Source organism: Mytilus edulis, unplaced genomic scaffold (genome assembly GCF_963676685.1).
Source record: "Mytilus edulis unplaced genomic scaffold, xbMytEdul2.2 SCAFFOLD_1870, whole genome shotgun sequence".
In the NCBI taxonomy this organism is placed as follows: domain Eukaryota; kingdom Metazoa; phylum Mollusca; class Bivalvia; order Mytilida; family Mytilidae; genus Mytilus; species Mytilus edulis.
This window is the reverse complement of record NW_027266978.1, coordinates 1-20,352: the sequence shown is the minus strand read 5'-3', so window position 1 is coordinate 20,352 and position 20,352 is coordinate 1. Positions and strand designations below refer to the sequence as shown.

The 20,352-nt window shown below is 37.3% G+C and overlaps 30 non-coding genes across 30 annotated transcripts; 15 read left to right on the top strand and 15 right to left on the bottom strand.

The window, feature by feature from the left end:
• Positions 1 to 349: 349 nt before the first annotated feature.
• On the top strand, positions 350 to 430 carry Trnal-uag (transfer RNA leucine (anticodon UAG)). Its single transcript has one exon. It is a non-coding gene; the product is annotated as a tRNA-Leu (tRNA).
• A 778-nt stretch (positions 431 to 1,208) lies between these two features.
• Positions 1,209 to 1,325, bottom strand: Trnal-caa (transfer RNA leucine (anticodon CAA)). The gene is made up of 2 exons: positions 1,288 to 1,325; positions 1,209 to 1,255 (listed from the first exon to the last, which is right to left on the bottom strand). It is a non-coding gene; the product is annotated as a tRNA-Leu (tRNA).
• A 371-nt stretch (positions 1,326 to 1,696) lies between these two features.
• On the top strand, positions 1,697 to 1,777 carry Trnal-uag (transfer RNA leucine (anticodon UAG)). Its single transcript has one exon. It is a non-coding gene; the product is annotated as a tRNA-Leu (tRNA).
• A 772-nt stretch (positions 1,778 to 2,549) lies between these two features.
• Positions 2,550 to 2,664, bottom strand: Trnal-caa (transfer RNA leucine (anticodon CAA)). The gene is made up of 2 exons: positions 2,627 to 2,664; positions 2,550 to 2,595 (listed from the first exon to the last, which is right to left on the bottom strand). It is a non-coding gene; the product is annotated as a tRNA-Leu (tRNA).
• A 372-nt stretch (positions 2,665 to 3,036) lies between these two features.
• Positions 3,037 to 3,117, top strand: Trnal-uag (transfer RNA leucine (anticodon UAG)). Its single transcript has one exon. It is a non-coding gene; the product is annotated as a tRNA-Leu (tRNA).
• Positions 3,118 to 3,878: 761 nt separating this feature from the next.
• On the bottom strand, positions 3,879 to 3,993 carry Trnal-caa (transfer RNA leucine (anticodon CAA)). Its single transcript has 2 exons — positions 3,956 to 3,993; positions 3,879 to 3,924 (listed from the first exon to the last, which is right to left on the bottom strand). It is a non-coding gene; the product is annotated as a tRNA-Leu (tRNA).
• Positions 3,994 to 4,365: 372 nt separating this feature from the next.
• Positions 4,366 to 4,446, top strand: Trnal-uag (transfer RNA leucine (anticodon UAG)). The gene has a single exon. It is a non-coding gene; the product is annotated as a tRNA-Leu (tRNA).
• Positions 4,447 to 5,207: 761 nt separating this feature from the next.
• On the bottom strand, positions 5,208 to 5,322 carry Trnal-caa (transfer RNA leucine (anticodon CAA)). The gene is made up of 2 exons: positions 5,285 to 5,322; positions 5,208 to 5,253 (listed from the first exon to the last, which is right to left on the bottom strand). It is a non-coding gene; the product is annotated as a tRNA-Leu (tRNA).
• Positions 5,323 to 5,694: 372 nt separating this feature from the next.
• Positions 5,695 to 5,775, top strand: Trnal-uag (transfer RNA leucine (anticodon UAG)). The gene has a single exon. It is a non-coding gene; the product is annotated as a tRNA-Leu (tRNA).
• A 795-nt stretch (positions 5,776 to 6,570) lies between these two features.
• Trnal-caa (transfer RNA leucine (anticodon CAA)) lies at positions 6,571 to 6,684 on the bottom strand. Its single transcript has 2 exons — positions 6,647 to 6,684; positions 6,571 to 6,616 (listed from the first exon to the last, which is right to left on the bottom strand). It is a non-coding gene; the product is annotated as a tRNA-Leu (tRNA).
• Positions 6,685 to 7,055: 371 nt separating this feature from the next.
• Positions 7,056 to 7,136, top strand: Trnal-uag (transfer RNA leucine (anticodon UAG)). Its single transcript has one exon. It is a non-coding gene; the product is annotated as a tRNA-Leu (tRNA).
• A 781-nt stretch (positions 7,137 to 7,917) lies between these two features.
• On the bottom strand, positions 7,918 to 8,032 carry Trnal-caa (transfer RNA leucine (anticodon CAA)). Its single transcript has 2 exons — positions 7,995 to 8,032; positions 7,918 to 7,963 (listed from the first exon to the last, which is right to left on the bottom strand). It is a non-coding gene; the product is annotated as a tRNA-Leu (tRNA).
• Positions 8,033 to 8,404: 372 nt separating this feature from the next.
• On the top strand, positions 8,405 to 8,485 carry Trnal-uag (transfer RNA leucine (anticodon UAG)). The gene has a single exon. It is a non-coding gene; the product is annotated as a tRNA-Leu (tRNA).
• A 771-nt stretch (positions 8,486 to 9,256) lies between these two features.
• Trnal-caa (transfer RNA leucine (anticodon CAA)) lies at positions 9,257 to 9,371 on the bottom strand. Its single transcript has 2 exons — positions 9,334 to 9,371; positions 9,257 to 9,302 (listed from the first exon to the last, which is right to left on the bottom strand). It is a non-coding gene; the product is annotated as a tRNA-Leu (tRNA).
• Positions 9,372 to 9,743: 372 nt separating this feature from the next.
• Trnal-uag (transfer RNA leucine (anticodon UAG)) lies at positions 9,744 to 9,824 on the top strand. Its single transcript has one exon. It is a non-coding gene; the product is annotated as a tRNA-Leu (tRNA).
• Positions 9,825 to 10,596: 772 nt separating this feature from the next.
• Trnal-caa (transfer RNA leucine (anticodon CAA)) lies at positions 10,597 to 10,711 on the bottom strand. The gene is made up of 2 exons: positions 10,674 to 10,711; positions 10,597 to 10,642 (listed from the first exon to the last, which is right to left on the bottom strand). It is a non-coding gene; the product is annotated as a tRNA-Leu (tRNA).
• Positions 10,712 to 11,083: 372 nt separating this feature from the next.
• Positions 11,084 to 11,164, top strand: Trnal-uag (transfer RNA leucine (anticodon UAG)). Its single transcript has one exon. It is a non-coding gene; the product is annotated as a tRNA-Leu (tRNA).
• A 796-nt stretch (positions 11,165 to 11,960) lies between these two features.
• On the bottom strand, positions 11,961 to 12,075 carry Trnal-caa (transfer RNA leucine (anticodon CAA)). The gene is made up of 2 exons: positions 12,038 to 12,075; positions 11,961 to 12,006 (listed from the first exon to the last, which is right to left on the bottom strand). It is a non-coding gene; the product is annotated as a tRNA-Leu (tRNA).
• A 372-nt stretch (positions 12,076 to 12,447) lies between these two features.
• On the top strand, positions 12,448 to 12,528 carry Trnal-uag (transfer RNA leucine (anticodon UAG)). Its single transcript has one exon. It is a non-coding gene; the product is annotated as a tRNA-Leu (tRNA).
• A 763-nt stretch (positions 12,529 to 13,291) lies between these two features.
• Positions 13,292 to 13,406, bottom strand: Trnal-caa (transfer RNA leucine (anticodon CAA)). Its single transcript has 2 exons — positions 13,369 to 13,406; positions 13,292 to 13,337 (listed from the first exon to the last, which is right to left on the bottom strand). It is a non-coding gene; the product is annotated as a tRNA-Leu (tRNA).
• Positions 13,407 to 13,779: 373 nt separating this feature from the next.
• Trnal-uag (transfer RNA leucine (anticodon UAG)) lies at positions 13,780 to 13,860 on the top strand. The gene has a single exon. It is a non-coding gene; the product is annotated as a tRNA-Leu (tRNA).
• A 767-nt stretch (positions 13,861 to 14,627) lies between these two features.
• On the bottom strand, positions 14,628 to 14,742 carry Trnal-caa (transfer RNA leucine (anticodon CAA)). Its single transcript has 2 exons — positions 14,705 to 14,742; positions 14,628 to 14,673 (listed from the first exon to the last, which is right to left on the bottom strand). It is a non-coding gene; the product is annotated as a tRNA-Leu (tRNA).
• Positions 14,743 to 15,112: 370 nt separating this feature from the next.
• Positions 15,113 to 15,193, top strand: Trnal-uag (transfer RNA leucine (anticodon UAG)). Its single transcript has one exon. It is a non-coding gene; the product is annotated as a tRNA-Leu (tRNA).
• A 757-nt stretch (positions 15,194 to 15,950) lies between these two features.
• On the bottom strand, positions 15,951 to 16,065 carry Trnal-caa (transfer RNA leucine (anticodon CAA)). Its single transcript has 2 exons — positions 16,028 to 16,065; positions 15,951 to 15,996 (listed from the first exon to the last, which is right to left on the bottom strand). It is a non-coding gene; the product is annotated as a tRNA-Leu (tRNA).
• A 372-nt stretch (positions 16,066 to 16,437) lies between these two features.
• Positions 16,438 to 16,518, top strand: Trnal-uag (transfer RNA leucine (anticodon UAG)). Its single transcript has one exon. It is a non-coding gene; the product is annotated as a tRNA-Leu (tRNA).
• A 786-nt stretch (positions 16,519 to 17,304) lies between these two features.
• Positions 17,305 to 17,419, bottom strand: Trnal-caa (transfer RNA leucine (anticodon CAA)). Its single transcript has 2 exons — positions 17,382 to 17,419; positions 17,305 to 17,350 (listed from the first exon to the last, which is right to left on the bottom strand). It is a non-coding gene; the product is annotated as a tRNA-Leu (tRNA).
• A 372-nt stretch (positions 17,420 to 17,791) lies between these two features.
• Positions 17,792 to 17,872, top strand: Trnal-uag (transfer RNA leucine (anticodon UAG)). The gene has a single exon. It is a non-coding gene; the product is annotated as a tRNA-Leu (tRNA).
• Positions 17,873 to 18,641: 769 nt separating this feature from the next.
• Positions 18,642 to 18,756, bottom strand: Trnal-caa (transfer RNA leucine (anticodon CAA)). The gene is made up of 2 exons: positions 18,719 to 18,756; positions 18,642 to 18,687 (listed from the first exon to the last, which is right to left on the bottom strand). It is a non-coding gene; the product is annotated as a tRNA-Leu (tRNA).
• Positions 18,757 to 19,128: 372 nt separating this feature from the next.
• Trnal-uag (transfer RNA leucine (anticodon UAG)) lies at positions 19,129 to 19,209 on the top strand. Its single transcript has one exon. It is a non-coding gene; the product is annotated as a tRNA-Leu (tRNA).
• A 764-nt stretch (positions 19,210 to 19,973) lies between these two features.
• Trnal-caa (transfer RNA leucine (anticodon CAA)) lies at positions 19,974 to 20,088 on the bottom strand. Its single transcript has 2 exons — positions 20,051 to 20,088; positions 19,974 to 20,019 (listed from the first exon to the last, which is right to left on the bottom strand). It is a non-coding gene; the product is annotated as a tRNA-Leu (tRNA).
• Positions 20,089 to 20,352: the final 264 nt, after the last annotated feature.

The window sequence follows — 20,352 nt, the reverse complement described above, 5'->3', positions numbered from 1 at the left end:
TAGTTAACCATCGTCTAAGGTACGGAAAACATTATAACTGAATAACTTGTCCTTTTGGATTTTTATTAAATTCGTAATTGGCGCATTTTAGGATTTGAGGAATTTTTTTCAACATCTCTAATCTTTTTTTCATCTGTCAAATGAACGTTTTATATGATTACTCAAAATTGTTCCACATGAAATTGAACATGGGCAAATCATTTCGTCTCACTTTCTTTTATTCCCTAAGCCTCCAATTCTCACTTGAACACTTCCCACTAGAACCATATAGGGCAAACTAAACAAACCAACATTTTTTTTCACGAAGCCAGTTGACAAATACATAAAATATCAGCAGAAAAAGTCGTAAGGTAGCGTGGCCGAGCGGTCTAAGGCGCTGGTTTTAGGCACCAGTCTCATTGAGGCGTGGGTTCGAATCCCACCGCTGCCAAGAATTTTTTACTGAACAATTCAATTTTTCTATCCAAAAGACACTTTCCAACCCTGTCGATTATTTTGAGAGAGAGAGAGAGAGAGAGAGAGAGAGAGAGAGAGAGAGAGAGAGAGAGAGAGAGAGAGAGAGAGATAGCTAAGAACGCGGACGAGGTTTTTTTTTTAAAAGAATTCCTACAAATGAACGATAATGAATATTACCTGTTTCCAACTGACTACGAATTGCGAATTATCTACTTTCATGCACATGATGCTTTCAGTCAGTACCTACATTTTTTTCCGTTTGCATTTTGGACACACCAGTCGGCTACACATTTGCACGGACTTCATGCGTATTGAACGGTAGTTGGGAAAATCCAATCACAAACTTTAAAACAAACATGAAGTTAATTCAGCGTTCTTTGGGAAAACGATAACATTCAAGAGTGAACAATTTTTCTTCCGCCCTAAAAACTCACTCCTCCGTTTTAACGTTCTACCCACTATGTGAAATCTATTTTTGATAATTGAGGATGAATTTCATTTGGCTCTTTCCTCAAACTGAGTTTACATGAGCTATTTTCAATCCACTGATGGTTCAGCAATTGATAATCTTACTAATTTATGACACTCTGATTTGGACAAGAAAGTATAACATGAATGTCGCATATGAGGGTTTTTTTCTTTCGTAATAGCTTTTACTATATACTAAATGTTTAACCGTTAACAAATTCGCAAAAGACCATTTCATGAAACCATGTTACAAATGAAGTGTAGAAAGTGATCAAAAATATATGGTGTCAGATGTGGGATTCGAACCCACGCCCACATTCGTGGACCAGAACACTCATTCCCCACGAATGGGAAGGTATTAACCTTGAGTCTGGCGCCTTAGACCACTCGGCCACCTGACATGACAACAATTTGGCTAATTTTAATAGTTAACCATCGTCTAAGGTACGGAAAACATTATAACTGAATAACTTGTCCTTTTGGATTTTTATTAAATTCGTAATTGGCGCATTTTAGGATTTGAGGAATTTTTTCAACATCTCTAATCTTTTTTTCATCTGTCAAATGAACGTTTTATATGATTACTCAAAATTGTTCCACATGAAATTGAACATGGGCAAATCATTTCGTCTCACTTTCTTTTATTCCCTAAGCCTCCAATTCTCACTTGAACACTTCCCACTAGAACCATATAGGGCAAACTAAACAAACCAACATTTTTTTTCACGAAGCCAGTTGACAAATACATAAAATATCAGCAGAAAAGTCGTAAGGTAGCGTGGCCGAGCGGTCTAAGGCGCTGGTTTTAGGCACCAGTCTCATTGAGGCGTGGGTTCGAATCCCACCGCTGCCAAGAATTTTTTACTGAACAATTCAATTTTTCTATCCAAAAGACACTTTCCAACCCTGTCGATTATTTTGAGAGAGAGAGAGAGAGAGAGAGAGAGGAGAGAGAGAGAGAGAGAGAGAGAGAGAGAGAGAGAGCTAAGAACGCGGACGAGGTTTTTTTTTTTAAAAGAATTCCTACAAATGAACGATAATGAATATTACCTGTTTCCAACTGACTACGAATTGCGAATTATCTACTTTCATGCACTTGATGCTTTCAGTCAGTACCTACATTTTTTTCCGTTTGCATTTTGGACACACCAGTCGGCTACACATTTGCACGGACTTCATGCGTATTGAACGGTAGTTGGGAAAATCCAATCACAAACTTTAAAACAAACATGAAGTTAATTCAGCGTTCTTTGGGAAAACGATAACATTCAAGAGTGAACAATTTTTCTTCCGCCCTAAAAACTCACTCCTCCGTTTAACGTTCTACCCACTATGTGAAATCTATTTTTGATAATTGAGGATGAATTTCATTTGGCTCTTTCCTCAAACTGAGTTTACATGAGCTATTTTCAATCCACTGATGGTTCAGCAATTGATAATCTTACTAATTTATGACACTCTGATTTGGACAAGAAAGTATAACATGAATGTCGCATATGAGGGTTTTTTTCTTTCGTAATAGCTTTTACTATATACTAAATGTTTAACCGTTAACAAATTCGCAAAAGACCATTTCATGAAACCATGTTACAAATGAAGTGTAGAAAGTGATCAAAAATATATGGTGTCAGATGTGGGATTCGAACCCACGCCCACATTCGTGGACCAGAACACTCATTCCCACGAATGGGAAGGTATTAACCTTGAGTCTGGCGCCTTAGACCACTCGGCCAACCTGACATGACAACAATTTGGCTAATTTTAATAGTTAACCATCGTCTAAGGTACGGAAAACATTATAACTGAATAACTTGTCCTTTTGGATTTTTATTAAATTCGTAATTGGCGCATTTTAGGATTTGAGGAATTTTTTCAACATCTCTAATCTTTTTTTCATCTGTCAAATGAACGTTTTATATGATTACTCAAAATTGTTCCACATGAAATTGAACATGGGCAAATCATTTCGTCTCACTTTCTTTTATTCCCTAAGCCTCCAATTCTCACTTGAACACTTCCCACTAGAACCATATAGGGCAAACTAAACAAACCAACATTTTTTTTCACGAAGCCAGTTGACAAATACATAAAATATCAGCAGAAAAGTCGTAAGGTAGCGTGGCCGAGCGGTCTAAGGCGCTGGTTTTAGGCACCAGTCTCATTGAGGCGTGGGTTCGAATCCCACCGCTGCCAAGAATTTTTTACTGAACAATTCAATTTTTCTATCCAAAAGACACTTTCCAACCCTGTCGATTATTTTGAGAGAGAGAGAGAGAGAGAGAGAGAGAGAGAGAGAGAGAGAGAGAGAGAGCTAAGAACGCGGACGAGGTTTTTTTTTTTTAAAAGAATTCCTACAAATGAACGATAATGAATATTACCTGTTTCCAACTGACTACGAATTGCGAATTATCTACTTTCATGCACTTGATGCTTTCAGTCAGTACCTACATTTTTTTCCGTTTGCATTTTGGACACACCAGTCGGCTACACATTTGCACGGACTTCATGCGTATTGAACGGTAGTTGGGAAAATCCAATCACAAACTTTAAAACAAACATGAAGTTAATTCAGCGTTCTTTGGGAAAACGATAACATTCAAGAGTGAACAATTTTTCTTCCGCCCTAAAAACTCACTCCTCCGTTTTAACGTTCTACCCACTATGTGAAATCTATTTTTGATAATTGAGGATGAATTTCATTTGGCTCTTTCCTCAAACTGAGTTTACATGAGCTATTTTCAATCCACTGATGGTTCAGCAATTGATAATCTTACTAATTTATGACACTCTGATTTGGACAAGAAAGTCTAACATGAATGTCGCATATGAGGGTTTTTTTCTTTCGTAATAGCTTTTACTATATACTAAATGTTTAACCGTTAACAAATTCGCAAAAGACCATTTCATGAAACCATGTTACAAATGAAGTGTAGAAAGTGATCAAAAATATATGGTGTCAGATGTGGGATTCGAACCCACGCCCACATTCGTGGACCAGAACACTCATTCCCACGAATGGGAAGGTATTAACCTTGAGTCTGGCGCCTTAGACCACTCGGCCAACCTGACATGACAACAATTTGGCTAATTTTAATAGTTAACCATCGTCTAAGGTACGGAAAACATTATAACTGAATAACTTGTCCTTTTAGATTTTTATTAAATTCGTAATTGGCGCATTTTAGGATTTGAGGAATTTTTTCAACATCTCTAATCTTTTTTTCATCTGTCAAATGAACGTTTTATATGATTACTCAAAATTGTTCCACATGAAATTGAACATGGGCAAATCATTTCGTCTCACTTTCTTTTATTCCCTAAGCCTCCAATTCTCACTTGAACACTTCCCACTAGAACCATATAGGGCAAACTAAACAAACCAACATTTTTTTTCACGAAGCCAGTTGACAAATACATAAAATATCAGCAGAAAAGTCGTAAGGTAGCGTGGCCGAGCGGTCTAAGGCGCTGGTTTTAGGCACCAGTCTCATTGAGGCGTGGGTTCGAATCCCACCGCTGCCAAGAATTTTTTACTGAACAATTCAATTTTTCTATCCAAAAGACACTTTCCAACCCTGTCGATTATTTTGAGAGAGAGAGAGAGAGAGAGAGAGAGAGAGAGAGAGAGAGAGAGAGAGAGAGCTAAGAACGCGGACGAGGTTTTTTTTTTAAAAGAATTCCTACAAATGAACGATAATGAATATTACCTGTTTCCAACTGACTACGAATTGCGAATTATCTACTTTCATGCACTTGATGCTTTCAGTCAGTACCTACATTTTTTTCCGTTTGCATTTTGGACACACCAGTCGGCTACACATTTGCACGGACTTCATGCGTATTGAACGGTAGTTGGGAAAATCCAATCACAAACTTTAAAACAAACATGAAGTTAATTCAGCGTTCTTTGGGAAAACGATAACATTCAAGAGTGAACAATTTTTCTTCCGCCCTAAAAACTCACTCCTCCGTTTTAACGTTCTACCCACTATGTGAAATCTATTTTTGATAATTGAGGATGAATTTCATTTGGCTCTTTCCTCAAACTGAGTTTACATGAGCTATTTTCAATCCACTGATGGTTCAGCAATTGATAATCTTACTAATTTATGACACTCTGATTTGGACAAGAAAGTATAACATGAATGTCGCATATGAGGGTTTTTTTCTTTCGTAATAGCTTTTACTATATACTAAATGTTTAACCGTTAACAAATTCGCAAAAGACCATTTCATGAAACCATGTTACAAATGAAGTGTAGAAAGTGATCAAAAATATATGGTGTCAGATGTGGGATTCGAACCCACGCCCACATTCGTGGACCAGAACACTCATTCCCACGAATGGGAAGGTATTAACCTTGAGTCTGGCGCCTTAGACCACTCGGCCAACCTGACATGACAACAATTTGGCTAATTTTAATAGTTAACCATCGTCTAAGGTACGGAAAACATTATAACTGAATAACTTGTCCTTTTGGATTTTTATTAAATTCGTAATTGGCGCATTTTAGGATTTGAGGAATTTTTTCAACATCTCTAATCTTTTTTTCATCTGTCAAATGAACGTTTTATATGATTACTCAAAATTGTTCCACATGAAATTGAACATGGGCAAATCATTTCGTCTCACTTTCTTTTATTCCCTAAGCCTCCAATTCTCACTTGAACACTTCCCACTAGAACCATATAGGGCAAACTAAACAAACCAACATTTTTTTTCACGAAGCCAGTTGACAAATACATAAAATATCAGCAGAAAAGTCGTAAGGTAGCGTGGCCGAGCGGTCTAAGGCGCTGGTTTTAGGCACCAGTCTCATTGAGGCGTGGGTTCGAATCCCACCGCTGCCAAGAATTTTTTACTGAACAATTCAATTTTTCTATCCAAAAGACACTTTCCAACCCTGTCGATTATTTTGAGAGAGAGAGAGAGAGAGAGAGAGAGAGAGAGAGAGAGAGAGAGAGAGAGAGAGAGAGAGAGAGAGAGAGAGAGAGAGAGAGAGCTAAGAACGCGGACGAGGTTTTTTTTTTAAAAGAATTCCTACAAATGAACGATAATGAATATTACCTGTTTCCAACTGACTACGAATTGCGAATTATCTACTTTCATGCACTTGATGCTTTCAGTCAGTACCTACATTTTTTTCCGTTTGCATTTTGGACACACCAGTCGGCTACACATTTGCACGGACTTCATGCGTATTGAACGGTAGTTGGGAAAATCCAATCACAAACTTTAAAACAAACATGAAGTTAATTCAGCGTTCTTTGGGGAAAACGATAACATTCAAGAGTGAACAATTTTTCTTCCGCCCTAAAAACTCACTCCTCCGTTTTAACGTTCTACCCACTATGTGAAATCTATTTTTGATAATTGAGGATGAATTTCATTTGGCTCTTTCCTCAAACTGAGTTTACATGAGCTATTTTCAATCCACTGATGGTTCAGCAATTGATAATCTTACTAATTTATGACCACTCTGATTTGGACAAGAAAGTATAACATGAATGTCGCATATGAGGGTTTTTTTCTTTCGTAATAGCTTTTACTATATACTAAATGTTTAACCGTTAACAAATTCGCAAAAGACCATTTCATGAAACCATGTTACAAATGAAGTGTAGAAAGTGATCAAAAATATATGGTGTCAGATGTGGGATTCGAACCCACGCCCACATTCGTGGACCAGAACACTCATTCCACGAATGGGAAGGTATTAACCTTGAGTCTGGCGCCTTAGACCACTCGGCCAACCTGACATGACAACAATTTGGCTAATTTTAATAGTTAACCATCGTCTAAGGTACGGAAAACATTATAACTGAATAACTTGTCCTTTTGGATTTTTATTAAATTCGTAATTGGCGCATTTTAGGATTTGAGGAATTTTTTCAACATCTCTAATCTTTTTTTCATCTGTCAAATGAACGTTTTATATGATTACTCAAAATTGTTCCACATGAAATTGAACATGGGCAAATCATTTCGTCTCACTTTCTTTTATTCCCTAAGCCTCCAATTCTCACTTGAACACTTCCCACTAGAACCATATAGGGCAAACTAACAAACCAACATTTTTTTTCACGAAGCCAGTTGACAAATACATAAAATATCAGCAGAAAAGTCGTAAGGTAGCGTGGCCGAGCGGTCTAAGGCGCTGGTTTTAGGCACCAGTCTCATTGAGGCGTGGGTTCGAATCCCACCGCTGCCAAGAATTTTTTACTGAACAATTCAATTTTTCTATCCAAAAGACACTTTCCAACCCTGTCGATTATTTTGAGAGAGAGAGAGAGAGAGAGAGAGAGAGAGAGAGAGAGAGAGAGAGAGAGAGAGAGAGAGAGAGAGAGAGAGCTAAGAACGCGGACGAGGTTTTTTTTTTAAAAGAATTCCTACAAATGAACGATAATGAATATTACCTGTTTCCAACTGACTACGAATTGCGAATTATCTACTTTCATGCACTTGATGCTTTCAGTCAGTACCTACATTTTTTTCCGTTTGCATTTTGGACACACCAGTCGGCTACACATTTGCACGGACTTCATGCGTATTGAACGGTAGTTGGGAAAATCCAATCACAAACTTTAAAACAAACATGAAGTTAATTCAGCGTTCTTTGGGAAAACGATAACATTCAAGAGTGAACAATTTTTCTTCCGCCCTAAAAACTCACTCCTCCGTTTTAACGTTCTACCCACTATGTGAAATCTATTTTTGATAATTGAGGATGAATTTCATTTGGCTCTTTCCTCAAACTGAGTTTACATGAGCTATTTTCAATCCACTGATGGTTCAGCAATTGATAATCTTACTAATTTATGACACTCTGATTTGGACAAGAAAGTATAACATGAATGTCGCATATGAGGGTTTTTTTCTTTCGTAATAGCTTTTACTATATACTAAATGTTTAACCGTTAACAAATTCGCAAAAGACCATTTCATGAAACCATGTTACAAATGAAGTGTAGAAAGTGATCAAAAATATATGGTGTCAGATGTGGGATTCGAACCCACGCCCACATTCGTGGACCAGAACACTCATTCCCACGAATGGGAAGGTATTAACCTTGAGTCTGGCGCCTTAGACCACTCGGCCAACCTGACATGACAACAATTTGGCTAATTTTAATAGTTAACCATCGTCTAAGGTACGGAAAACATTATAACTGAATAACTTGTCCTTTTGGATTTTTATTAAATTCGTAATTGGCGCATTTTAGGATTTGAGGAATTTTTTCAACATCTCTAATCTTTTTTTCATCTGTCAAATGAACGTTTTATATGATTACTCAAAATTGTTCCACATGAAATTGAACATGGGCAAATCATTTCGTCTCACTTTCTTTTATTCCCTAAGCCTCCAATTCTCACTTGAACACTTCCCACTAGAACCATATAGGGCAAACTAAACAAACCAACATTTTTTTTCACGAAGCCAGTTGACAAATACATAAAATATCAGCAGAAAAGTCGTAAGGTAGCGTGGCCGAGCGGTCTAAGGCGCTGGTTTTAGGCACCAGTCTCATTGAGGCGTGGGTTCGAATCCCACCGCTGCCAAGAATTTTTTACTGAACAATTCAATTTTTCTATCCAAAAGACACTTTCCAACCCTGTCGATTATTTTGAGAGAGAGAGAGAGAGAGAGAGAGAGAGAGAGAGAGAGAGAGAGAGAGAGAGAGAGAGAGAGCTAAGAACGCGGACGAGGTTTTTTTTTTAAAAGAATTCCTACAAATGAACGATAATGAATATTACCTGTTTCCAACTGACTACGAATTGCGAATTATCTACTTTCATGCACTTGATGCTTTCAGTCAGTACCTACATTTTTTTCCGTTTGCATTTTGGACACACCAGTCGGCTACACATTTGCACGGACTTCATGCGTATTGAACGGTAGTTGGGAAAATCCAATCACAAACTTTAAAACAAACATGAAGTTAATTCAGCGTTCTTTGGGAAAACGATAACATTCAAGAGTGAACAATTTTTCTTCCGCCCTAAAAACTCACTCCTCCGTTTTAACGTTCTACCCACTATGTGAAATCTATTTTTGATAATTGAGGATGAATTTCATTTGGCTCTTTCCTCAAACTGAGTTTACATGAGCTATTTTCAATCCACTGATGGTTCAGCAATTGATAATCTTACTAATTTATGACACTCTGATTTGGACAAGAAAGTATAACATGAATGTCGCATATGAGGGTTTTTTTCTTTCGTAATAGCTTTTACTATATACTAAATGTTTAACCGTTAACAAATTCGCAAAAGACCATTTCATGAAACCATGTTACAAATGAAGTGTAGAAAGTGATCAAAAATATATGGTGTCAGATGTGGGATTCGAACCCACGCCCACATTCGTGGACCAGAACACTCATTCCCACGAATGGGAAGGTATTAACCTTGAGTCTGGCGCCTTAGACCACTCGGCCAACCTGACATGACAACAATTTGGCTAATTTTAATAGTTAACCATCGTCTAAGGTACGGAAAACATTATAACTGAATAACTTGTCCTTTTGGATTTTTATTAAATTCGTAATTGGCGCATTTTAGGATTTGAGGAATTTTTTCAACATCTCTAATCTTTTTTTCATCTGTCAAATGAACGTTTTATATGATTACTCAAAATTGTTCCACATGAAATTGAACATGGGCAAATCATTTCGTCTCACTTTCTTTTATTCCCTAAGCCTCCAATTCTCACTTGAACACTTCCCACTAGAACCATATAGGGCAAACTAAACAAACCAACATTTTTTTTCACGAAGCCAGTTGACAAATACATAAAATATCAGCAGAAAAGTCGTAAGGTAGCGTGGCCGAGCGGTCTAAGGCGCTGGTTTTAGGCACCAGTCTCATTGAGGCGTGGGTTCGAATCCCACCGCTGCCAAGAATTTTTTACTGAACAATTCAATTTTTCTATCCAAAAGACACTTTCCAACCCTGTCGATTATTTTGAGAGAGAGAGAGAGAGGAGAGAGAGAGAGAGAGAGAGAGAGAGAGAGAGAGAGAGAGAGAGCTAAGAACGCGGACGAGGTTTTTTTTTTTTAAAAGAATTCCTACAAATGAACGATAATGAATATTACCTGTTTCCAACTGACTACGAATTGCGAATTATCTACTTTCATGCACTTGATGCTTTCAGTCAGTACCTACATTTTTTTCCGTTTGCATTTTGGACACACCAGTCGGCTACACATTTGCACGGACTTCATGCGTATTGAACGGTAGTTGGGAAAATCCAATCACAAACTTTAAAACAAACATGAAGTTAATTCAGCGTTCTTTGGGAAAACGATAACATTCAAGAGTGAACAATTTTTCTTCCGCCCTAAAAACTCACTCCTCCGTTTTAACGTTCTACCCACTATGTGAAATCTATTTTTGATAATTGAGGATGAATTTCATTTGGCTCTTTCCTCAAACTGAGTTTACATGAGCTATTTTCAATCCACTGATGGTTCAGCAATTGATAATCTTACTAATTTATGACACTCTGATTTGGACAAGAAAGTATAACATGAATGTCGCATATGAGGGTTTTTTTCTTTCGTAATAGCTTTTACTATATACTAAATGTTTAACCGTTAACAAATTCGCAAAAGACCATTTCATGAAACCATGTTACAAATGAAGTGTAGAAAGTGATCAAAAATATATGGTGTCAGATGTGGGATTCGAACCCACGCCCACATTCGTGGACCAGAACACTCATTCCCACGAATGGGAAGGTATTAACCTTGAGTCTGGCGCCTTAGACCACTCGGCCAACCTGACATGACAACAATTTGGCTAATTTTAATAGTTAACCATCGTCTAAGGTACGGAAAACATTATAACTGAATAACTTGTCCTTTTGGATTTTTATTAAATTCGTAATTGGCGCATTTTAGGATTTGAGGAATTTTTTCAACATCTCTAATCTTTTTTTCATCTGTCAAATGAACGTTTTATATGATTACTCAAAATTGTTCCACATGAAATTGAACATGGGCAAATCATTTCGTCTCACTTTCTTTTATTCCCTAAGCCTCCAATTCTCACTTGAACACTTCCCACTAGAACCATATAGGGCAAACTAAACAAACCAACATTTTTTTTCACGAAGCCAGTTGACAAATACATAAAATATCAGCAGAAAAGTCGTAAGGTAGCGTGGCCGAGCGGTCTAAGGCGCTGGTTTTAGGCACCAGTCTCATTGAGGCGTGGGTTCGAATCCCACCGCTGCCAAGAATTTTTTACTGAACAATTCAATTTTTCTATCCAAAAGACACTTTCCAACCCTGTCGATTATTTTGAGAGAGAGAGAGAGAGAGAGAGAGAGAGAGAGAGAGAGAGAGAGAGAGAGAGAGAGAGAGAGAGAGAGGAGAGAGAGAGAGAGAGCTAAGAACGCGGACGAGGTTTTTTTTTTTAAAAGAATTCCTACAAATGAACGATAATGAATATTACCTGTTTCCAACTGACTACGAATTGCGAATTATCTACTTTCATGCACTTGATGCTTTCAGTCAGTACCTACATTTTTTTCCGTTTGCATTTTGGACACACCAGTCGGCTACACATTTGCACGGACTTCATGCGTATTGAACGGTAGTTGGGAAAATCCAATCACAAACTTTAAAACAAACATGAAGTTAATTCAGCGTTCTTTGGGAAAACGATAACATTCAAGAGTGAACAATTTTTCTTCCGCCCTAAAAACTCACTCCTCCGTTTTAACGTTCTACCCACTATGTGAAATCTATTTTTGATAATTGAGGATGAATTTCATTTGGCTCTTTCCTCAAACTGAGTTTACATGAGCTATTTTCAATCCACTGATGGTTCAGCAATTGATAATCTTACTAATTTATGACACTCTGATTTGGACAAGAAAGTATAACATGAATGTCGCATATGAGGGTTTTTTTTCTTTCGTAATAGCTTTTACTATATACTAAATGTTTAACCGTTAACAAATTCGCAAAAGACCATTTCATGAAACCATGTTACAAATGAAGTGTAGAAAGTGATCAAAAATATATGGTGTCAGATGTGGGATTCGAACCCACGCCCACATTCGTGGACCAGAACACTCATTCCCACGAATGGGAAGGTATTAACCTTGAGTCTGGCGCCTTAGACCACTCGGCCAACCTGACATGACAACAATTTGGCTAATTTTAATAGTTAACCATCGTCTAAGGTACGGAAAACATTATAACTGAATAACTTGTCCTTTTGGATTTTTATTAAATTCGTAATTGGCGCATTTTAGGATTTGAGGAATTTTTTCAACATCTCTAATCTTTTTTTCATCTGTCAAATGAACGTTTTATATGATTACTCAAAATTGTTCCACATGAAATTGAACATGGGCAAATCATTTCGTCTCACTTTCTTTTATTCCCTAAGCCTCCAATTCTCACTTGAACACTTCCCACTAGAACCATATAGGGCAAACTAAACAAACCAACATTTTTTTTCACGAAGCCAGTTGACAAATACATAAAATATCAGCAGAAAAGTCGTAAGGTAGCGTGGCCGAGCGGTCTAAGGCGCTGGTTTTAGGCACCAGTCTCATTGATGCGTGGGTTCGAATCCCACCGCTGCCAAGAATTTTTTACTGAACAATTCAATTTTTCTATCCAAAAGACACTTTCCAACCCTGTCGATTATTTTGAGAGAGAGAGAGAGAGAGAGAGAGAGAGAGAGAGAGAGAGAGAGAGAGAGAGCTAAGAACGCGGACGAGGTTTTTTTTTTTAAAAGAATTCCTACAAATGAACGATAATGAATATTACCTGTTTCCAACTGACTACGAATTGCGAATTATCTACTTTCATGCACTTGATGCTTTCAGTCAGTACCTACATTTTTTTCCGTTTGCATTTTGGACACACCAGTCGGCTACACATTTGCACGGACTTCATGCGTATTGAACGGTAGTTGGGAAAATCCAATCACAAACTTTAAAACAAACATGAAGTTAATTCAGCGTTCTTTGGGAAAACGATAACATTCAAGAGTGAACAATTTTTCTTCCGCCCTAAAAACTCACTCCTCCGTTTTAACGTTCTACCCACTATGTGAAATCTATTTTTGATAATTGAGGATGAATTTCATTTGGCTCTTTCCTCAAACTGAGTTTACATGAGCTATTTTCAATCCACTGATGGTTCAGCAATTGATAATCTTACTAATTTATGACACTCTGATTTGGACAAGAAAGTATAACATGAATGTCGCATATGAGGGTTTTTTTCTTTCGTAATAGCTTTTACTATATACTAAATGTTTAACCGTTAACAAATTCGCAAAAGACCATTTCATGAAAACCATGTTACAAATGAAGTGTAGAAAGTGATCAAAAATATATGGTGTCAGATGTGGGATTCGAACCCACGCCCACATTCGTGGACCAGAACACTCATTCCCACGAATGGGAAGGTATTAACCTTGAGTCTGGCGCCTTAGACCACTCGGCCAACCTGACATGACAACAATTTGGCTAATTTTAATAGTTAACCATCGTCTAAGGTACGGAAAACATTATAACTGAATAACTTGTCCTTTTGGATTTTTATTAAATTCGTAATTGGCGCATTTTAGGATTTGAGGAATTTTTTCAACATCTCTAATCTTTTTTTTCATCTGTCAAATGAACGTTTTATATGATTACTCAAAATTGTTCCACATGAAATTGAACATGGGCAAATCATTTCGTCTCACTTTCTTTTATTCCCTAAGCCTCCAATTCTCACTTGAACACTTCCCACTAGAACCATATAGGGCAAACTAAACAAACCAACATTTTTTTTCACGAAGCCAGTTGACAAATACATAAAATATCAGCAGAAAAGTCGTAAGGTAGCGTGGCCGAGCGGTCTAAGGCGCTGGTTTTAGGCACCAGTCTCATTGAGGCGTGGGTTCGAATCCCACCGCTGCCAAGAATTTTTTACTGAACAATTCAATTTTTCTATCCAAAAGACACTTTCCAACCCTGTCGATTATTTTGAGAGAGAGAGAGAGAGAGAGAGAGAGAGAGAGAGAGAGAGAGAGAGAGAGAGAGAGCTAAGAACGCGGACGAGGTTTTTTTTTTTAAAAGAATTCCTACAAATGAACGATAATGAATATTACCTGTTTCCAACTGACTACGAATTGCGAATTATCTACTTTCATGCACTTGATGCTTTCAGTCAGTACCTACATTTTTTTCCGTTTGCATTTTGGACACACCAGTCGGCTACACATTTGCACGGACTTCATGCGTATTGAACGGTAGTTGGGAAAATCCAATCACAAACTTTAAAACAAACATGAAGTTAATTCAGCGTTCTTTGGGAAAACGATAACATTCAAGAGTGAACAATTTTTCTTCCGCCCTAAAAAACTCACTCCTCCGTTTTAACGTTCTACCCACTATGTGAAATCTATTTTTGATAATTGAGGATGAATTTCATTTGGCTCTTTCCTCAAACTGAGTTTACATGAGCTATTTTCAATCCACTGATGGTTCAGCAATTGATAATCTTACTAATTTATGACACTCTGATTTGGACAAGAAAGTATAACATGAATGTCGCATATGAGGGTTTTTTTCTTTCGTAATAGCTTTTACTATATACTAAATGTTTAACCGTTAACAAATTCGCAAAAGACCATTTCATGAAACCATGTTACAAATGAAGTGTAGAAAGTGATCAAAAATATATGGTGTCAGATGTGGGATTCGAACCCACGCCCACATTCGTGGACCAGAACACTCATTCCCACGAATGGGAAGGTATTAACCTTGAGTCTGGCGCCTTAGACCACTCGGCCAACCTGACATGACAACAATTTGGCTAATTTTAATAGTTAACCATCGTCTAAGGTACGGAAAACATTATAACTGAATAACTTGTCCTTTTGGATTTTTATTAAATTCGTAATTGGCGCATTTTAGATTTGAGGAATTTTTTCAACATCTCTAATCTTTTTTTCATCTGTCAAATGAACGTTTTATATGATTACTCAAAATTGTTCCACATGAAATTGAACATGGGCAAATCATTTCGTCTCACTTTCTTTTATTCCCTAAGCCTCCAATTCTCACTTGAACACTTCCCACTAGAACCATATAGGGCAAACTAAACAAACCAACATTTTTTTCACGAAGCCAGTTGACAAATACATAAAATATCAGCAGAAAAGTCGTAAGGTAGCGTGGCCGAGCGGTCTAAGGCGCTGGTTTTAGGCACCAGTCTCATTGAGGCGTGGGTTCGAATCCCACCGCTGCCAAGAATTTTTTACTGAACAATTCAATTTTTCTATCCAAAAGACACTTTCCAACCCTGTCGATTATTTTGAGAGAGAGAGAGAGAGAGAGAGAGAGAGAGAGAGAGAGAGAGAGAGCTAAGAACGCGGACGAGGTTTTTTTTTTTAAAAGAATTCCTACAAATGAACGATAATGAATATTACCTGTTTCCAACTGACTACGAATTGCGAATTATCTACTTTCATGCACTTGATGCTTTCAGTCAGTACCTACATTTTTTTCCGTTTGCATTTTGGACACACACCAGTCGGCTACACATTTGCACGGACTTCATGCGTATTGAACGGTAGTTGGGAAAATCCAATCACAAACTTTAAAACAAACATGAAGTTAATTCAGCGTTCTTTGGGAAAACGATAACATTCAAGAGTGAACAATTTTTCTTCCGCCCTAAAAACTCACTCCTCCGTTTTAACGTTCTACCCACTATGTGAAATCTATTTTTGATAATTGAGGATGAATTTCATTTGGCTCTTTCCTCAAACTGAGTTTACATGAGCTATTTTCAATCCACTGATGGTTCAGCAATTGATAATCTTACTAATTTATGACACTCTGATTTGGACAAGAAAGTATAACATGAATGTCGCATATGAGGGTTTTTTTCTTTCGTAATAGCTTTTACTATATACTAAATGTTTAACCGTTAACAAATTCGCAAAAGACCATTTCATGAAACCATGTTACAAATGAAGTGTAGAAAGTGATCAAAAATAATGGTGTCAGATGTGGGATTCGAACCCACGCCCACATTCGTGGACCAGAACACTCATTCCCACGAATGGGAAGGTATTAACCTTGAGTCTGGCGCCTTAGACCACTCGGCCAACCTGACATGACAACAATTTGGCTAATTTTAATAGTTAACCATCGTCTAAGGTACGGAAAACATTATAACTGAATAACTTGTCCTTTTGGATTTTTATTAAATTCGTAATTGGCGCATTTTAGGATTTGAGGAATTTTTTCAACATCTCTAATCTTTTTTTCATCTGTCAAATGAACGTTTTATATGATTACTCAAAATTGTTCCACATGAAATTGAACATGGGCAAATCATTTCGTCTCACTTTCTTTTATTCCCTAAGCCTCCAATTCTCACTTGAACACTTCCCACTAGAACCATATAGGGCAAACTAAACAAACCAACATTTTTTTTCACGAAGCCAGTTGACAAATACATAAAATATCAGCAGAAAAGTCGTAAGGTAGCGTGGCCGAGCGGTCTAAGGCGCTGGTTTTAGGCACCAGTCTCATTGAGGCGTGGGTTCGAATCCCACCGCTGCCAAGAATTTTTTACTGAACAATTCAATTTTTCTATCCAAAAGACACTTTCCAACCCTGTCGATTATTTTGAGAGAGAGAGAGAGAGAGAGAGAGAGAGAGAGAGAGAGAGAGAGAGAGAGAGAGAGAGAGAGAGAGAGAGAGAGAGCTAAGAACGCGGACGAGGTTTTTTTTTTTAAAAGAATTCCTACAAATGAACGATAATGAATATTACCTGTTTCCAACTGACTACGAATTGCGAATTATCTACTTTCATGCACTTGATGCTTTCAGTCAGTACCTACATTTTTTTCCGTTTGCATTTTGGACACACCAGTCGGCTACACATTTGCACGGACTTCATGCGTATTGAACGGTAGTTGGGAAAATCCAATCACAAACTTTAAAACAAACATGAAGTTAATTCAGCGTTCTTTGGGAAAACGATAACATTCAAGAGTGAACAATTTTTCTTCCGCCCTAAAAACTCACTCCTCCGTTTTAACGTTCTACCCACTATGTGAAATCTATTTTTGATAATTGAGGATGAATTTCATTTGGCTCTTTCCTCAAACTGAGTTTACATGAGCTATTTTCAATCCACTGATGGTTCAGCAATTGATAATCTTACTAATTTATGACACTCTGATTTGGACAAGAAAGTATAACATGAATGTCGCATATGAGGGTTTTTTTCTTTCGTAATAGCTTTTACTATATACTAAATGTTTAACCGTTAACAAATTCGCAAAAGACCATTTCATGAAACCATGTTACAAATGAAGTGTAGAAAGTGATCAAAAATATATGGTGTCAGATGTGGGATTCGAACCCACGCCCACATTCGTGGACCAGAACACTCATTCCCACGAATGGGAAGGTATTAACCTTGAGTCTGGCGCCTTAGACCACTCGGCCAACCTGACATGACAACAATTTGGCTAATTTTAATAGTTAACCATCGTCTAAGGTACGGAAAACATTATAACTGAATAACTTGTCCTTTTGGATTTTTATTAAATTCGTAATTGGCGCATTTTAGGATTTGAGGAATTTTTTCAACATCTCTAATCTTTTTTTCATCTGTCAAATGAACGTTTTATATGATTACTCAAAATTGTTCCACATGAAATTGAACATGGGCAAATCATTTCGTCTCACTTTCTTTTATTCCCTAAGCCTCCAATTCTCACTTGAACACTTCCCACTAGAACCATATAGGGCAAACTAAACAAACCAACATTTTTTTTCACGAAGCCAGTTGACAAATACATAAAATATCAGCAGAAAAGTCGTAAGGTAGCGTGGCCGAGCGGTCTAAGGCGCTGGTTTTAGGCACCAGTCTCATTGAGGCGTGGGTTCGAATCCCACCGCTGCCAAGAATTTTTTACTGAACAATTCAATTTTTCTATCCAAAAGACACTTTCCAACCCTGTCGATTATTTTGAGAGAGAGAGAGAGAGAGAGAGAGAGAGAGAGAGAGAGAGAGAGAGAGAGAGAGAGAGAGCTAAGAACGCGGACGAGGTTTTTTTTTTAAAAGAATTCCTACAAATGAACGATAATGAATATTACCTGTTTCCAACTGACTACGAATTGCGAATTATCTACTTTCATGCACTTGATGCTTTCAGTCAGTACCTACATTTTTTTCCGTTTGCATTTTGGACACACCAGTCGGCTACACATTTGCACGGACTTCATGCGTATTGAACGGTAGTTGGGAAAATCCAATCATAAACTTTAAAACAAACATGAAGTTAATTCAGCGTTCTTTGGGAAAACGATAACATTCAAGAGTGAACAATTTTTCTTCCGCCCTAAAAACTCACTCCTCCGTTTTAACGTTCTACCCACTATGTGAAATCTATTTTTGATAATTGAGGATGAATTTCATTTGGCTCTTTCCTCAAACTGAGTTTACATGAGCTATTTTCAATCCACTGATGGTTCAGCAATTGATAATCTTACTAATTTATGACACTCTGATTTGGACAAGAAAGTATAACATGAATGTCGCATATGAGGGTTTTTTTCTTTCGTAATAGCTTTTACTATATACTAAATGTTTAACCGTTAACAAATTCGCAAAAGACCATTTCATGAAACCATGTTACAAATGAAGTGTAGAAAGTGATCAAAAATATATGGTGTCAGATGTGGGATTCGAACCCACGCCCACATTCGTGGACCAGAACACTCATTCCCACGAATGGGAAGGTATTAACCTTGAGTCTGGCGCCTTAGACCACTCGGCCAACCTGACATGACAACAATTTGGCTAATTTTAATAGTTAACCATCGTCTAAGGTACGGAAAACATTATAACTGAATAACTTGTCCTTTTGGATTTTTATTAAATTCGTAATTGGCGCATTTTAGGATTTGAGGAATTTTTTCAACATCTCTAATCTTTTTTTCATCTGTCAAATGAACGTTTTATATGATTACTCAAAATTGTTCCACATGAAATTGAACATGGGCAAATCATTTCGTCTCACTTTCTTTTATTCCCTAAGCCTCCAATTCTCACTTGAACACTTCCCACTAGAACCATATAGGGCAAACTAAACAAACCAACATTTTTTTTCACGAAGCCAGTTGACAAATACATAAAATATCAGCAGAAAAGTCGTAAGGTAGCGTGGCCGAGCGGTCTAAGGCGCTGGTTTTAGGCACCAGTCTCATTGAGGCGTGGGTTCGAATCCCACCGCTGCCAAGAATTTTTTACTGAACAATTCAATTTTTCTATCCAAAAGACACTTTCCAACCCTGTCGATTATTTTGAGAGAGAGAGAGAGAGAGAGAGAGAGAGAGAGAGAGAGAGAGAGAGAGAGAGAGCTAAGAACGGGGACGAGGTTTTTTTTTTTTAAAAGAATTCCTACAAATGAACGATAATGAATATTACCTGTTTCCAACTGACTACGAATTGCGAATTATCTACTTTCATGCACTTGATGCTTTCAGTCAGTACCTACATTTTTTTCCGTTTGCATTTTGGACACACCAGTCGGCTACACATTTGCACGGACTTCATGCGTATTGAACGGTAGTTGGGAAATCCAATCACAAACTTTAAAACAAACATGAAGTTAATTCAGCGTTCTTTGGGAAAACGATAACATTCAAGAGTGAACAATTTTTCTTCCGCCCTAAAAACTCACTCCTCCGTTTTAACGTTCTACCCACTATGTGAAATCTATTTTTGATAATTGAGGATGAATTTCATTTGGCTCTTTCCTCAAACTGAGTTTACATGAGCTATTTTCAATCCACTGATGGTTCAGCAATTGATAATCTTACTAATTTATGACACTCTGATTTGGACAAGAAAGTATAACATGAATGTCGCATATGAGGGTTTTTTTCTTTCGTAATAGCTTTTACTATATACTAAATGTTTAACCGTTAACAAATTCGCAAAAGACCATTTCATGAAACCATGTTACAAATGAAGTGTAGAAAGTGATCAAAAATATATGGTGTCAGATGTGGGATTCGAACCCACGCCCACATTCGTGGACCAGAACACTCATTCCCACGAATGGGAAGGTATTAACCTTGAGTCTGGCGCCTTAGACCACTCGGCCAACCTGACATGACAACAATTTGGCTAATTTTAATAGTTAACCATCGTCTAAGGTACGGAAAACATTATAACTGAATAACTTGTCCTTTTGGATTTTTATTAAATTCGTAATTGGCGCATTTTAGGATTTGAGGAATTTTTTCAACATCTCTAATCTTTTTTTCATCTGTCAAATGAACGTTTTATATGATTACTCAAAATTGTTCCACATGAAATTGAACATGGGCAAATCATTTCGTCTCACTTTCTTTTATTCCCTAAGCCTCCAATTCT